The sequence below is a fragment of the Bubalus bubalis genome, chromosome 2, assembly GCF_019923935.1.
Source record: "Bubalus bubalis isolate 160015118507 breed Murrah chromosome 2, NDDB_SH_1, whole genome shotgun sequence".
NCBI lineage: Eukaryota > Metazoa > Chordata > Mammalia > Artiodactyla > Bovidae > Bubalus > Bubalus bubalis.
Genome location: NC_059158.1, coordinates 88718026 through 88730941, shown reverse-complemented (window position 1 = coordinate 88730941; position 12916 = coordinate 88718026). Strand labels below are relative to the sequence as shown.

Sequence of the window (12916 nt, the reverse complement as noted above, 5' to 3'; positions counted from 1 at the left end):
GAATTCTACATTGGTGGTGTTTTTTTCTCCCAACAGTTTTGATATTTCAGTCCACACCACAGTCTTTGTGTTTATGTGGCCTCTGAGGAGGTGTTGGATGTAATTATTTTGTTCCTTTATAGGTAAAATTTTTTTTAACTCTGTCCTATTTCAGGTTTTTTTTTTTTTTTAATCTTTGACTTTTTAAAATTGAAAGTGATATACCACGGTATAGTTGTGGGGGATATTTATCCTGCTTGGTATTCTCTGAGTTTCCTGGATCTGTGGTTTGGGGTCTAACATTAATTTGGGGGAAATTCGCAGTCATTTTTCTTTCAAATAGTTCTTCTTTTCTTTCTTCTCCTTCTGATAGTCCCATTACATCCACGTTAAACCTTTTCTAGTTGTCCCACAGTCTTTGTGTAAGCAGACAGGGTGGGGGTCCCTGGAGAAAGAGAATGAGGCATGGCTTTCTTCACATAAGGGAAGACATTTTTTACATTAACCATTTTGTGATCTAATCCTGGCCACAATGCTTGCCTTTGAACAGGTCTCAGTAATTAATCACCTTAAAAGAGGAGGAACAAACAACTGTTATCAGGCAAGAGAAGTAACAATAGCAAACTCCCAATTTTGTTTCAGTGGTAAAAATTAGCCTAAAGTGCTCAACCATCAGATCAACAGGAACCTAAGGGATGAAGACGTTGATCTTCTCTTTTTTTCTTTTAATAATATAATTTATATTTTATCCCCCAGAATTTATTATTTTTATTAATAACTTTTCTTAAAATATTTTAGAAATATTGAGATAATATGACAGCATTCTATTGGAAAAAACTGCCTTAAAATGTCTTTATTTCTTGCTAATTCTTTGGTTATTCCTACAAAATTTATATGAAATTGATGCTTTCTAGGAGTAAAAGAACATTTTCAAAAATCTTTCTCATCTAGGGGACTCTACATTCTCTCTCTTTTTTAAAATTTTATTTTACATTGGAGTATAGTCGATTTCCAATGTTGTGTTATACTCTGTCAACTTAACTAGTTTCTCCTGAGGTCACTGTTTGTTAAGAATGGACTGCTCTGGTATATTTCAAACTGATTCCTTTCTCTCTCTCCATCCCAGAAGCCTGATGGGATTTTTCTTTGATTTTTATTGTGGAAATAAACATTTATTTCAGTTTAATTAAACACAGTCTAGAAAATCTAGGGTATTACATGATACAATCTGGGAATAGGTAATATTTAAGTTTAGCTAGCAAGCCCAAAATTATAAAGAAATCACAGACATATTTTACCATATGAACATATCTATGAACACATGGCAAAATAAAATAAACGGCAAGACGCTTCTCCTTCAAAGAAAAGCTATGACAAACCAAGACAGCATATTAAAAAGCACAGACATAACTTTGTCAACAAAGGTTCGTATAGTCAAAGCTATGGTTTTTCCAGTAGTCGTATACAGATGTGAGAGTTGGACCATAAACATGGCTGAGTGCCAAAGAAATGATGCTTTCAAACTGTGGTACTTGGACTAAGTTTGGTCCAAACCCTAGGACCGAAGGAGATCAAACCAGTCAATCCTAAAGGAAATCAACCCCCAATATTCACTGGAAGGACTGCTGCTGAAGCTGAAGATCCAATACTTTGGTCACCTAATGCAAACAGCTGACTCACGGGAAAAAATCCTCCTGATGGGAAAGATTGAAGACAAAAGGAGAAGGGAGTTGGCAGAGTATGAGATGGTTAGATAGCATCACTGACTCAACTGGCATGAGTTTGAGCAAATTCTGGGAGATAGTGGAAGAGAGGGGAGCCTAGCACGCCTCAGTCCACGGGGTTGCAAAGAAAAGGACACGACTTAGCGACTTAATAACAGACAGAAGACAGTTAAAGAAATACGGTGAAGGCAGGACAGAGTAGTAATATTTGTGACACTGAAAAGAAATGATAGGACTTCCCTGTGGTCTAGTGGTTAAGAATCCACCTGCCAATGCAGGGGTCACAGGTTTGATCTCTGGTCCAGGAAAATTCCACGTGCTGTGCAGCAACTAAGTTCATGTGTATAACTGTTGAGCCCTCACTCTAGAGCCCGCAGTCTGCAACTACGGAGCCCTCATGCCACAATGACTGAAGTCTGCACACCTAAAGCCTGTGATCCACAACAAGAGAAGCCATTGCAATGAGAAGCCCATGAATCGCAACAAGAGTAGCTCTCCTTTGCTCACTGCAACTAGAGAAAGCCCATGTGCAACAAAGACACAGCACAGCTAGAAATAAATACATAAATAAAAAGAAAGGATAATTGATATAAGGATTTAGAGAAAAAGATATCTCTGATTGCAAAATTAGATGCATATGCACATGAAATTTGATGCTGTTTTATCAAATAAATGGAAAAAATATCTGTATGAGTATTTTTCTCTCTGCATGTGTGTTAACTATTCTTTTAATATTGTATTGTGTGAAGAAAAAAATGAAGAATACTAAATATGCAAGAATGTTTATGAAATAGTAAATAGAGGTAAGAGAGCTAAATAAAACAGGTAAATAAAAAAGAGAGCTAAGTAGAAAGGGAAGAAAAGGAGAAGGGGGAAAAAAAACCCAGCCTATACTAAAATAGCTAGTATGTATGACACATTGTTACAAAATCACAAACAAATGTAGACAAGAAAAAAATTAAGATTATAAAGGACATTTTACCAGAGGGCATATCCAAGGAATTCGTATCAGTATTTATTAATAGATGCCCTTCTGCTTGAAGTCTCACAAAATGTAGTCCAACGTGGACATGAGGCAGAGTATATATAGTCTTGGTTATTATCAATCTGAAGTTGTTATGTGTTCAGCTTGACTGTACTAAAGGGACAGGGGTCAGTTCAATCTGGTTTTATGATTTATTCCAGGGCTGATCAAACTCTCTACAAAAAACCAACTAGTAAATATTTCAGGCTTTCTGGGCCATATCATCTCTATCATAACTACTTATCTCTGCCACTGTATGTAAAAACAGTCATAGACTGCGATGGTTAATTTTATGTGCTAACTTGGGGAGGCTAGAATATCAAGTCATTTAATCAAATTCTAATTTAGGCACTGTAGTGAAGATATTTTGTAATTGTGGATAGAGAGATATGTATCATATACTATTGGTTCTGTTTCTATGGAGAACTCTGACTTATACACAGACAATACATAAACTAATGGGCCTGGTTGTGTTCCCATAAAACTATTTATGGTAACAAGCAGTGAATCCAACCTTTAGAACTATCAATAATAAAAGACAGTTGCTTTTATTAAAAGCTCTATGTTTTGACACTGTGAAAGGTGTTTCATACATGGATCCAAGTGTCCGATCAACTGAGAATTGTTTCTGACCAGGCCAGATATTCTGGAGCAGCAATGTGAGCAGGAATAATTTTCCTAGAACCAGTTAGACCATAAGCTTAAGCTTAAGAAAGAGTTTCTCAGAGAAGGTTTCAAGATGGTATTCTTTTTTTTGGTTTTTATATTGTTTTCTCTACTGGTTTTGGAGATCAAAAGTTATTGCTACTGCTAATCCAACAGAAGTCAACTAAGAACATGTCTTGGATGCTTATTTATTAAATGGAGCACCTTTCAATTGTTCCTGAAGAGGGGAAATTTTTAATTCACTAAATCAAAGGTTTTTACTTTTGGAATAAAAAGAATTTTTTACAGCAAAGATTTAAAGCTAAGGACCTTTTAAGTAACATGTTCCTTAGAAGGAAGAATCTTCAAACTATAGACTGTTATTCAATAATAATAAGTACTGTATACTTAAGAGTTAGCTATAACTTTAAATAGTAGATATTCAATTTGGTTGATGCCACAAGGTTCCCTTCTCTAGAATTAATAAAATTCCCATTTAAGAAGAAATTGGCATCCTTTGTTTTCAACTTAGGGACACTCCCCCTCCCACCCCGCGTAAGAGGATCCTAGGTATTACCTGTTGTTCCTCAAAAGTTTAAGAAATGACTACATTTAAAAATAAGTTGACTTATAAAAAGTAAATATAACCACATCTTTTCAAGATCACATCTTTTATGCAAAGTGGAGAATATTTATAAAATTGCCCTTACCATAGAGAAGCTTCTTGGAAGGTTAGGTTGTGAGTGATAAGATATAGGGAAAATAGAAACTTTAAAATTCAGTATCTGAAAGAGAATTCTAACCTATCAAGTAGTTGAAGAAATATTCAAGCATAAGAGCAGAGAGTTGTTATGACCATGACCAAATGATAGACAAATTTATAAAGTAAAAGGGGATAAATTAATAATAGTAAAGAAGACCTTAATTTACAGAAGAAGCCAAGTTCAAAAATGGAAATTAATGGGTTGGTTTGGCAAGTGGTGAACAAAGATATTTATACACAAAAAGGTATGTCAGAGTTGATCATAAGGATAAAAAGTTCAGCAGAAAAAGGTCAAAAGGGGGAAATTTGTGCATAAAAAGATAATCATGGGGTCTAAATTGGTCAGAAAAGTTCTAATTTCAAATAATTTCCCTGTCAAAGCATTGGTCCTGATTTTAAGTTCAGAAAATATAGTCACTCTATTTGTATCTACAATCTCTATCAAATTTTCTTTAATGTAGAAAATCTCAATAATTATTTTCTGATAATGAGAATTATCTGGAAACTCAAATCAGAGAAAGTACATTAAAAAACAGTATCAACTAACAATTCTTAAACAAAAAAAATACTTACTAGTAGTCTTTATTTACTAGCATCAACAAGACACTAATTTGGAAGGTCTGCTTAGCCTAAGAAATTGGTGCCACACTCACCTCTTCTGATATTATCAGGGCTGGGTAGGGATGAAGTCACAGTCTGCCAAAACCTGAACCATTCTTGACAGGTTTGGGGTTTCTGTAGAGAAGTTACCTCTACCAGGTCTGACTGCCATAGCTCAGGAAAATGGTAGACAATCCTTCTAGTGCAGAATGTACCTCAGAAGATGTTTAAGGGACTTATGTAATAAGCCCTAGAAAGATAATATTAGTAGTGATTTAGACATGGAATGTAATAGCTAACAATTATGGTATGCTATGTTCTAGGAACTGAGGCATTATCTCATTTAATCCTTTTTAAAAAGCAGTGGGTATTCATTTTACAGACAGTAAAGAATCTGCCTGCAATGCAGGAGACCTGGGTTCCATCCCTGGGTGGGGAAGATTCCCTGGAGAAGGAAATGGCAACCCACTCCAGTATTCTTGTCTAGGAAATCCCATGGACAGAGGAGCCTGGCGAGCTACAGTCCATGGGATAGTAAAGAGTAGGACAGGGCTTAGTGACTAAAAACAAAAACAGGATACCTAAGCTTGGCAAGGTTAAAGAAATGCTCAAGGACTTCTTTGGCAGTCCAGTGGTTAAAGACTCTGCTTCCAATAGAAGAGGCGCGGGTTTGATCCTTGGTTGGGAAACTAAGATCCCACATGCCCAGCAGACAAAAAAAAAAACACCACAGAATCGCTCAAGATCACAAAGGTAGTGAGAGGTAGGGTTGGGATTTGAACTTATGCAGTACGGTGCTTCAGGATATGTATACCCATAACCATAATGCTACAGGTACAAAACAGGTTGGGGGAAGAAAAAGTTTTCTACACAAGGCAAATCAATTTTCGCAAACTTAGTCTCTGTTCACTTTATCCCACACCAGATAGTTAATCTTCAAATCACATTTTAAAAAGTTAGACTGGCATTTATGTACCAACTTTAAACAACAATGATTTTTAGAATTTACGTTAGTGAAGCATGGACAGTCTGTTAAGTCTCCAACAGAGTGAAACAGAGATGATACTGGTTCGTGCACACCCACCAGATAAAATGACAAAGAAATACACATAAACTTCACACTTAATTTATTGAAATCATTTGTATCCAATGAATTCCTTAAGCAAACCAATAAAATAAGTCAGTTTACAAGTGTCATCAGTATGCCTCCCAAGTTTCAATAACTTATTTTTACCGGTGAGTAACTTACATGTTTGATACCTTATTCAAAAGCCACGTATCACCTAAATCCACAGAAATGGTGGTTTTTTCCCTCTAATCTACTCCCTTAGTATTCTCTTAACATCTTGGTTTACCACATTTACAGTTTTTTAAAAGTTTCGTCTCATTCTCATCAGACCATTTATCACACAGTTTTCCTCCCTCTTTCTAAGTGGATGCATTTTTGCCGCAAAATCTGTAGTTACACTACCAAAGATTAGTGCCACAATTTTAAAAGACATGACTGGAGAAATACACTACTACCAACACTGAACTACCACAAGGAACGAATGGTCTGGGACGAATCGGCTCCGACCCTTAAAGAAGAGGGCTCGCTGCCATCACAGAGGGTGAACAGGGAATGGGAGGAGGGGAGGTCGGAAAGGCAGTGTTTGATTCAAGTCAATAAACATTCACTGCGCCACTCACCCAGCGCAAAAGGAAAAAAAAAAAAAAGATGGGCGGTATTTCAAGCAGTGGGCCCTGCAGGTTTGCCGAAGGGGCCAATATCCTGTGGCGCGGACTCGGGCGCTGGGCAGCAGCAGGGCTTCTGAGCCCTTCACCAGCCAGGCGAGGGCGGCCATCCAGGGCCGGGCCTCTAGTGCCCCGCTCCCAATGCCCGCAAACTCGCCGGCCCAGTCGCCAGCCCGCCGGCCGATCAGCCGCAGCCGCTTACCGGTGGCGCCTCGCTGCCTCCCCGGGGGCAGCCCTTCAACGGTTGCCGCAGTCAGAGCACCACCCCGCGGTGGGGTACGTCGAGCCCGCCCGCAGCTCTCGGATCCGCGTAGCTCCACCAATCTCGCGAGAACTCGGCGGAGTCCGCGAAGTCGCCGAGAGGAGAAGGGAGGGGCATTTAACGGTGGAGGCTGGTTCTGCGCCGGATCCGGGAGCTGGGCGGACGCCATTGTGCTTCGTGGTCTACTGTTCTGCTTCAGGTAGAGGCCTAGAACTCCGAGGAGGAAGGCGGTGGTGTGATCGCTGGGAGCGGGACAAACCCTGTTCAGTGCCAGGTCAGGGGCAGGGGTAATAAACTGCGGACCTCGGGTTTCTGGCTCTAGGGGAGGTGGTTCCAATCGAGGCCGCGGGTGGGGGAGGGGAGGAAACGAAGTGCTGGACTGGGGACACCGAGGCCCCTTCCTTCTTTCAATATCCAGGTGCAGGCGCTTGATCCGGGACCGCGGGTGATAAGGCGAACCGGGCGCAGGCCTTCTCTGCCTGTGGCCTTTCGTCCCGTGGTGGGGTTTGTGACGGATGCGGGGGTAGGCCGTGCGTCTTCCTTGTGGACGTATGGCGGCCTAGGGGAAGGGGTTTGAGCCCTGATTTTGGCCTTTGGCAGCCTTCTCTTCGATCGGGGTACGGACGGTCCTCCGGAACCTCACGGGCAGGGAGTGTCACGAGTGAGGTATTTAATGATCGAGGTGTTAAAGGCGGGGAGATTTAGGGCTTTGCCAGACCAATTTCGAATTGAAGGAACCTTGCCAGCCCTTTATGTAAGGGTAAAGATTTGCTCATTGATCATCCCTGGTCTTGAGTATCGTGATACTTTGGGATTTCTTTAGTATTGTAGTATACTGTATGTTCTTCAGATAGAGATAGGTGGTGGTATGTTTAACAGCGTACCTGTTGGCTTAAGAAGTAAAAGGAAGGCACAAGTAGTTGAATACAGTACTCCCTCATTTTAATGAAACTGCGTAGTAAAGATGAATGTGTACGCACACCAAAAATACTGTAACTCTTCCTACGAGCAGATGTAAATATGTAAGGAACATCTCTGTCTTGGTAATACTGATAAATTGATCACAACTGGTGTCGTTTGGCGCTATTAAGAGCAAAGTGCGAAGTGAAATTGCATTCCTAAGATTATTTTTTTTTATTTTGTAGGATGTTTTAGGTATTTTTCATTATTAAAGTAATTTTAAAATCTCCCTTTTTCTTGCGTTAATCTGTTTCTGTCTGGAACTAAGAGATGAAGTTAAATATGAATTTTAAATTTGAAAATCAAACGCTATACCGTTGTTTAAAAGGCAGACACATACTGTAACTAGTTTTGTTTTTTTTTTCCGTGAAATAAAATTGTGTTTCAGAAATGGGGTCAGTATTTCATTCACAGCTCTACAGCATTTGTGAAATAGCAGTGACACAAATGGAGGCATTAGGGATGGACATACAGGTTTGAGTCTTGATTTCGCCGGAATTATTTAACCTTCCTAGAGTTGAAGTGAGGATTAAATTAGATTTAACAGTGTGTGTAGCAGTCAACACGCTGGGGGACATACTTGCAGAGTGAACTTTTGATAAATGTAAACAATTGGAATCCATACCAAAGTCCAGTTTATATTCATGCATTTTTCAAATTTTACTCTCCCTGCAATATGTTCCTCATAGGGTACTGAATGCTTCTCACACTCATAATAATTATATTTATAAAAGTTCTTACTTTAGACAAGAACTTTTTACAACTTTTTCTGTGCCCTAAATCATACCACAGATGTAATGTCAGCGTGGTCGGTAAGTATAGTCCTGAGTCTTTTTTTTCGAAGCTGCATGGTGGGTCAGAGGTCTGGAATAAGGATGGTTAAAGAGTCCTTTCTTAAGTATAGGTAATTTCTGTTTCTACCACATTGGCAAGAGAGCTTAATATTCCCAGATAAAGCACAAAGATTCCTTGTATAGGCACACACATATGTTCTATGTGAAGATGTAAGATAATCAGCTTGACTATAAAAAGACATCCATAGCTCCAATTTTTAACCAGCTACATATCCATTTCACACAACTCTTCATCTGATATATGTTCAAGAGTTGCCCACTTAATTTCAGGAAAATAATTTTAAGTAGTGCAAAACTATCAAAAAATGTAAAACAATTTTTGATAGTTTGTTGTATTTTAGCTACTAGATTCTAGATTAGGGCTTTACATTACAAGAAGCTTGACACCGCTTCTGCCTTGCACAACTCACCATTTAATCATCAGACTAATGTGTGAAGAAGTGAAGTCGCTTAGTCATGTCCAACTCTTTGCGACTTCATGGACTCTGCCAGGAGTCTTCCAGGCTCCTCTGTCTATGGGATTTTCCAGGCAAGAATACTAGAGTAGGTTGCCATTTCCTTCTTCAGGGGATCTTCCTGACCCAGGGATCAAACTCTGGTCTGGTCTCCTGCATTGCAGGCAGATTCTTTACTGTCTGAGCCATTACAAATAATTATACATTTAGACTAATGTGTAAACAATTACTATTATCTTAATGTAAGTATTGATACATTCTCCTATTGTGGGAGCACTGAGGACAGGTCTTTAATCTTGGGGGAAATTTTTACAGGAAGTATTACTTGAACTGAGATGTGAAGGATGGTTAAAAGTTTGGTAAGGAACCTGTAAGTCATGGTATCATGGTTTGTTTAGGAATGTACAGTTTGTTCCCCATAGCTGAAACAGTTGAGTGGAAGGTTAGAGCATGACGGGAAAAGACTTGTACTGTTTTAGAAGGTTAGTGCTCTATGCTTTTGGGATTTAAGAGCTCTTGTGTCCCTAAGCCAAATAAGGAATGACTTTAAATTATCGTTCTTGATACATCCTTCTGTTACTACAAATAATTGTGTTAGTAATAAAGAACAGTGCGAAATGGATAAGTGAAATGTATAACCTTGTAGCAAACCTCATTTTTAACCAACAAATTAAATTTAACTAGTGAACCTTTTAGCTGTTTAGTAACTGAGTCAAAAACTGATCACATTAGTATAATTACAATTTAAAATGAGTAAAGATTTTGAGTTCTTACTAAGATCTACTTGAATTCAATGAAGCAGGATTATAGGGAAATAGTTTATTTTCTCATAGTTGTTATTTTACAAAAATTCTATTTTTAATACATTTGATAATCATAAGATGAAGCCGAAGAGGGAGAGCAGGGTAAAGTTATAATTTTAGAGTTGGCTGGGTTACTTTTTATGCTCTTAATTTTTAACTTTTCTTTGGTCTGAACTCCTGATGTCAAAGCTGGTTTTTCTTGTTCTCAGAAGTATTTCTCTGGCTCTACTGGTTAGACTAGATAAGTCAAACGCCTGGTTTTGAAATTACCTACTGGTATACACCCCGGGATTTCTTTGAAAGGAATGATGCTAAAGCTGAAACTCCAGTACTTGGCCACCTCATGCGAAGAGTTGACTCATTGGAAAAGACTCTGATGCTGGGAGGGATTGGGGGCAGGAGGAGAAGGGGACGACAGAGGATGAGATGGCTGGATGGCATCACTGACTTGATGGACGTGAGTCTGGGTGAACTCCGGGAGTTGGTGATGGACAGGGAGGCCTGGTGTGCTGCGATTCATGGGGTCACAAGGAGTCCGACACGACTGAGTGACTGAACTGAACTGAACTGATACACCCTTTAGTCAACAGCTTTGAGAAGAGAAATCTTGAACCTTCAAAACTAGTTTTCATCTCTTTGTTATGATCATCTCACTTTAGTGTTATGTTTGCCGGTTTCAGAATAATTCTAAAATAGTTTCCAGTTACTCAATGAAGGTTGAAACTTGACAAAGATTAAATATACTTCAAAGGAGGACAGATTATTTCAAAGTGTTCTAACGTAGACCTAACATTTTCTCATGAAGATGTTGAAGTTTTTCCAGTTATTTTTTAAGACTTTGGTGTATCTGTGTGTGTTAAATACCTGTCAGCTGAAAATCAAGAGGGATTTTTTTAAAGACCCCAAAACTTCTGTGCTTTCATAGTGTTTTCCTTGTGACTACCCCTAGATTTTATGTCTCCATGTTCACTAATATCAGTAGAATGCTAGGATTTCCCATTAAGAAAAAAAATTTTCCTCGGAAGCAGATGTTTTAAACAAAGACTATACCATGTAGAGGTTTTTAACTATGTTTATATTTCTGGGAGACTGTTGGCTGTTGAAATACATTGGTATTTTCTGTAATAACTCTGATCTTCATGCCAGGAATTCATTGCAGAGTACTGTTGTGCTTTTGGTAATTCAATGACTGTAACTCCCCTGGATTGTAAGGAAAAGTCTAAGTTAGACCCTGAAACGATTAGATTTTTCATGCGACTAGGTGCGTGATAATAATTGTAGAAAAAGGAATAAGTAACTAAGCTTTGCTCTATTGTTACATAACACACCACCTCAGAACCCTCTGGATTAAAACTAGTATTTACAGTCTTATAACAGTTCTTTGTGCCTGTTGGGTAGTTCTGTTGGTTTTGCCTGGATTCACTCATGCAAGATTTTTAAGGCTAGCAGGTCCAAGATGGCAGGCGTCCTTCACACTTCAGGCACTTGGTGTTGGTTAACGTTTAGGCTTTGCTCACTGTGGTCTTTTATGGCATGAGGGTTCCAAAACAGCATTCGAGGGGAGTGAAAAGGGGAGCTATAAGACTTCTTATAAGCTTGGAAATCATACAGTGTCACATTACTTTCTGGTGGCTCAGACGGTGGAGAATCTGCCTGCAGTACGGGAGACGTGGGCCCCATCCCTGGGTGTGGAAGATCCCCTGGAGAAGAGAATGGCTACCCACTCCAGTATTCTTGCCTGGAGAATTCCATGGACAGAGGAGCCTGATGGGCTATTGTCCTTGGGGTTGTAAAGAATCAGTCACGGATGAATGACTAATACTTTCTTAGTCACAATAAATTTCACAAGGTAGCCCACATTGAAGGGGTGGGGAAATAGATTCCATTCTCTCCCCAGGCAGATCAGCACCATTAGTGCGAAGGGCCATGGATATTTTGTAACCATACTTTTTAATTTACCACAGGTGGCTTAGAATATTTTATTGAGAACAGACATTCTTAAAGATATCATGACTGGGATTTGTTTTAAAATAGAGGATGGTGAAATAGTCAAATGTTGATAATTGTTGAAGACCGTTGTTTGGCATGTGGAGGTTTATTATTGTCTTGATTTTTGTGCATGTTTGAAATTTTCTCATAGTAAAAATAAAATTTTTACGGCATACTCAGATAATCTAAACTCCATTTTGCAAAGTGATTCTGACCTTAGTTTCCATTTATTATGTACCAGAATTTGCTACTTTTGTGGTGTATAGACACTAAGAGGTATAAACCAGCAGTGCTGCAATTTAGAAAGGAAATTATTTTTAGGAGTTCTTTATAGATTTTATTGTAAGATAAAAAATATCTTTTCATCTGCCAGTAACTGTTTCCCTTAATTATCAAAGTTAGAGTAAAAACATTTTGAAAAAGTTAAAGGAAAACCCACCCAGACATAAAGTAAAATGTTAATAATATCTATTTTCCCCCAATATTGTATGCATTTGCTTAATATAAGTAAGGTACATAAGTTATCTTTACAATGATTATCCTCTAGTACCAAAATCTGAATGACTTTAAAAAATCTTTCTACTATGTGTTAAAGACAAATTTCAAATAATGAAAAAGCTAAAGTAATGCCTGTTCAGTCACTCAGTCATGTCTGAGTCTTTGCGACCCCATGGACCACAGCCAGCCAGGCTCCTCTCTCCATGGGATTTTCCTGGCAAGAATACTGGAGTGGGTTGCCATTTCCTCCTCGAGGGGATCTTCCTGAGCCAGGAATCAAACCTGCATCTCCTGCATTCAGGCAGGCAGATTCTTGACCACTGAGCCCCTGGGGAGGCCGGAAGTAATGCCTACTAAAGCTGTTTATATGGAAATTTTTTACCACCTGATGGTATTGCTTAATACTAGCTATTATTTACTAACTATATACGGTGTGCCAGTAAAGCTCATGATACATCTGTAAAATTGGTACTATTGTTATTCCCATTTTGTAGGTGAAAAAAATAAAGCATTAGTGATATTAAGCCCGGAGTCACACCAAGTAAGGGACAGACTTCAAAGCTTGTGGTCTCAAATATTGTATTTACAAGTAGAAGTTGGTGCATATGCTGAAAATTGGGCAGCAC

General features: G+C 38.8%; 2 protein-coding genes across 7 annotated transcripts in view; one reads left to right on the top strand and one right to left on the bottom strand.

Annotated features, from left to right (window-relative positions):
• BAZ2B (bromodomain adjacent to zinc finger domain 2B) overlaps positions 1–6766 on the bottom strand; it is a 416357-nt gene extending 409591 nt beyond the window's left edge. The window contains exon 1 of the mRNA XM_025261158.3: positions 6672–6766. The gene's annotated coding sequence lies outside the window, so the exon portion shown is untranslated. The remainder of the gene's footprint in view (positions 1–6671) is intronic.
• Positions 6767–6793: 27 nt separating this feature from the next.
• The window catches only part of MARCHF7 (membrane associated ring-CH-type finger 7), a 48145-nt gene continuing 42022 nt past the window's right edge, over positions 6794–12916 (top strand). For 4 of the 6 annotated variants that reach the window (XM_044934907.2, XR_006547830.2, XR_006547839.2 and 1 more), the window contains exon 1: positions 6864–7005. The gene's annotated coding sequence lies outside the window, so the exon portion shown is untranslated. Of the gene's footprint in view, positions 7006–12916 lie in introns of all 6 variants that reach the window. The other 2 variants (XR_003102323.3, XM_044934903.2) reach the window with 2 other exon arrangements.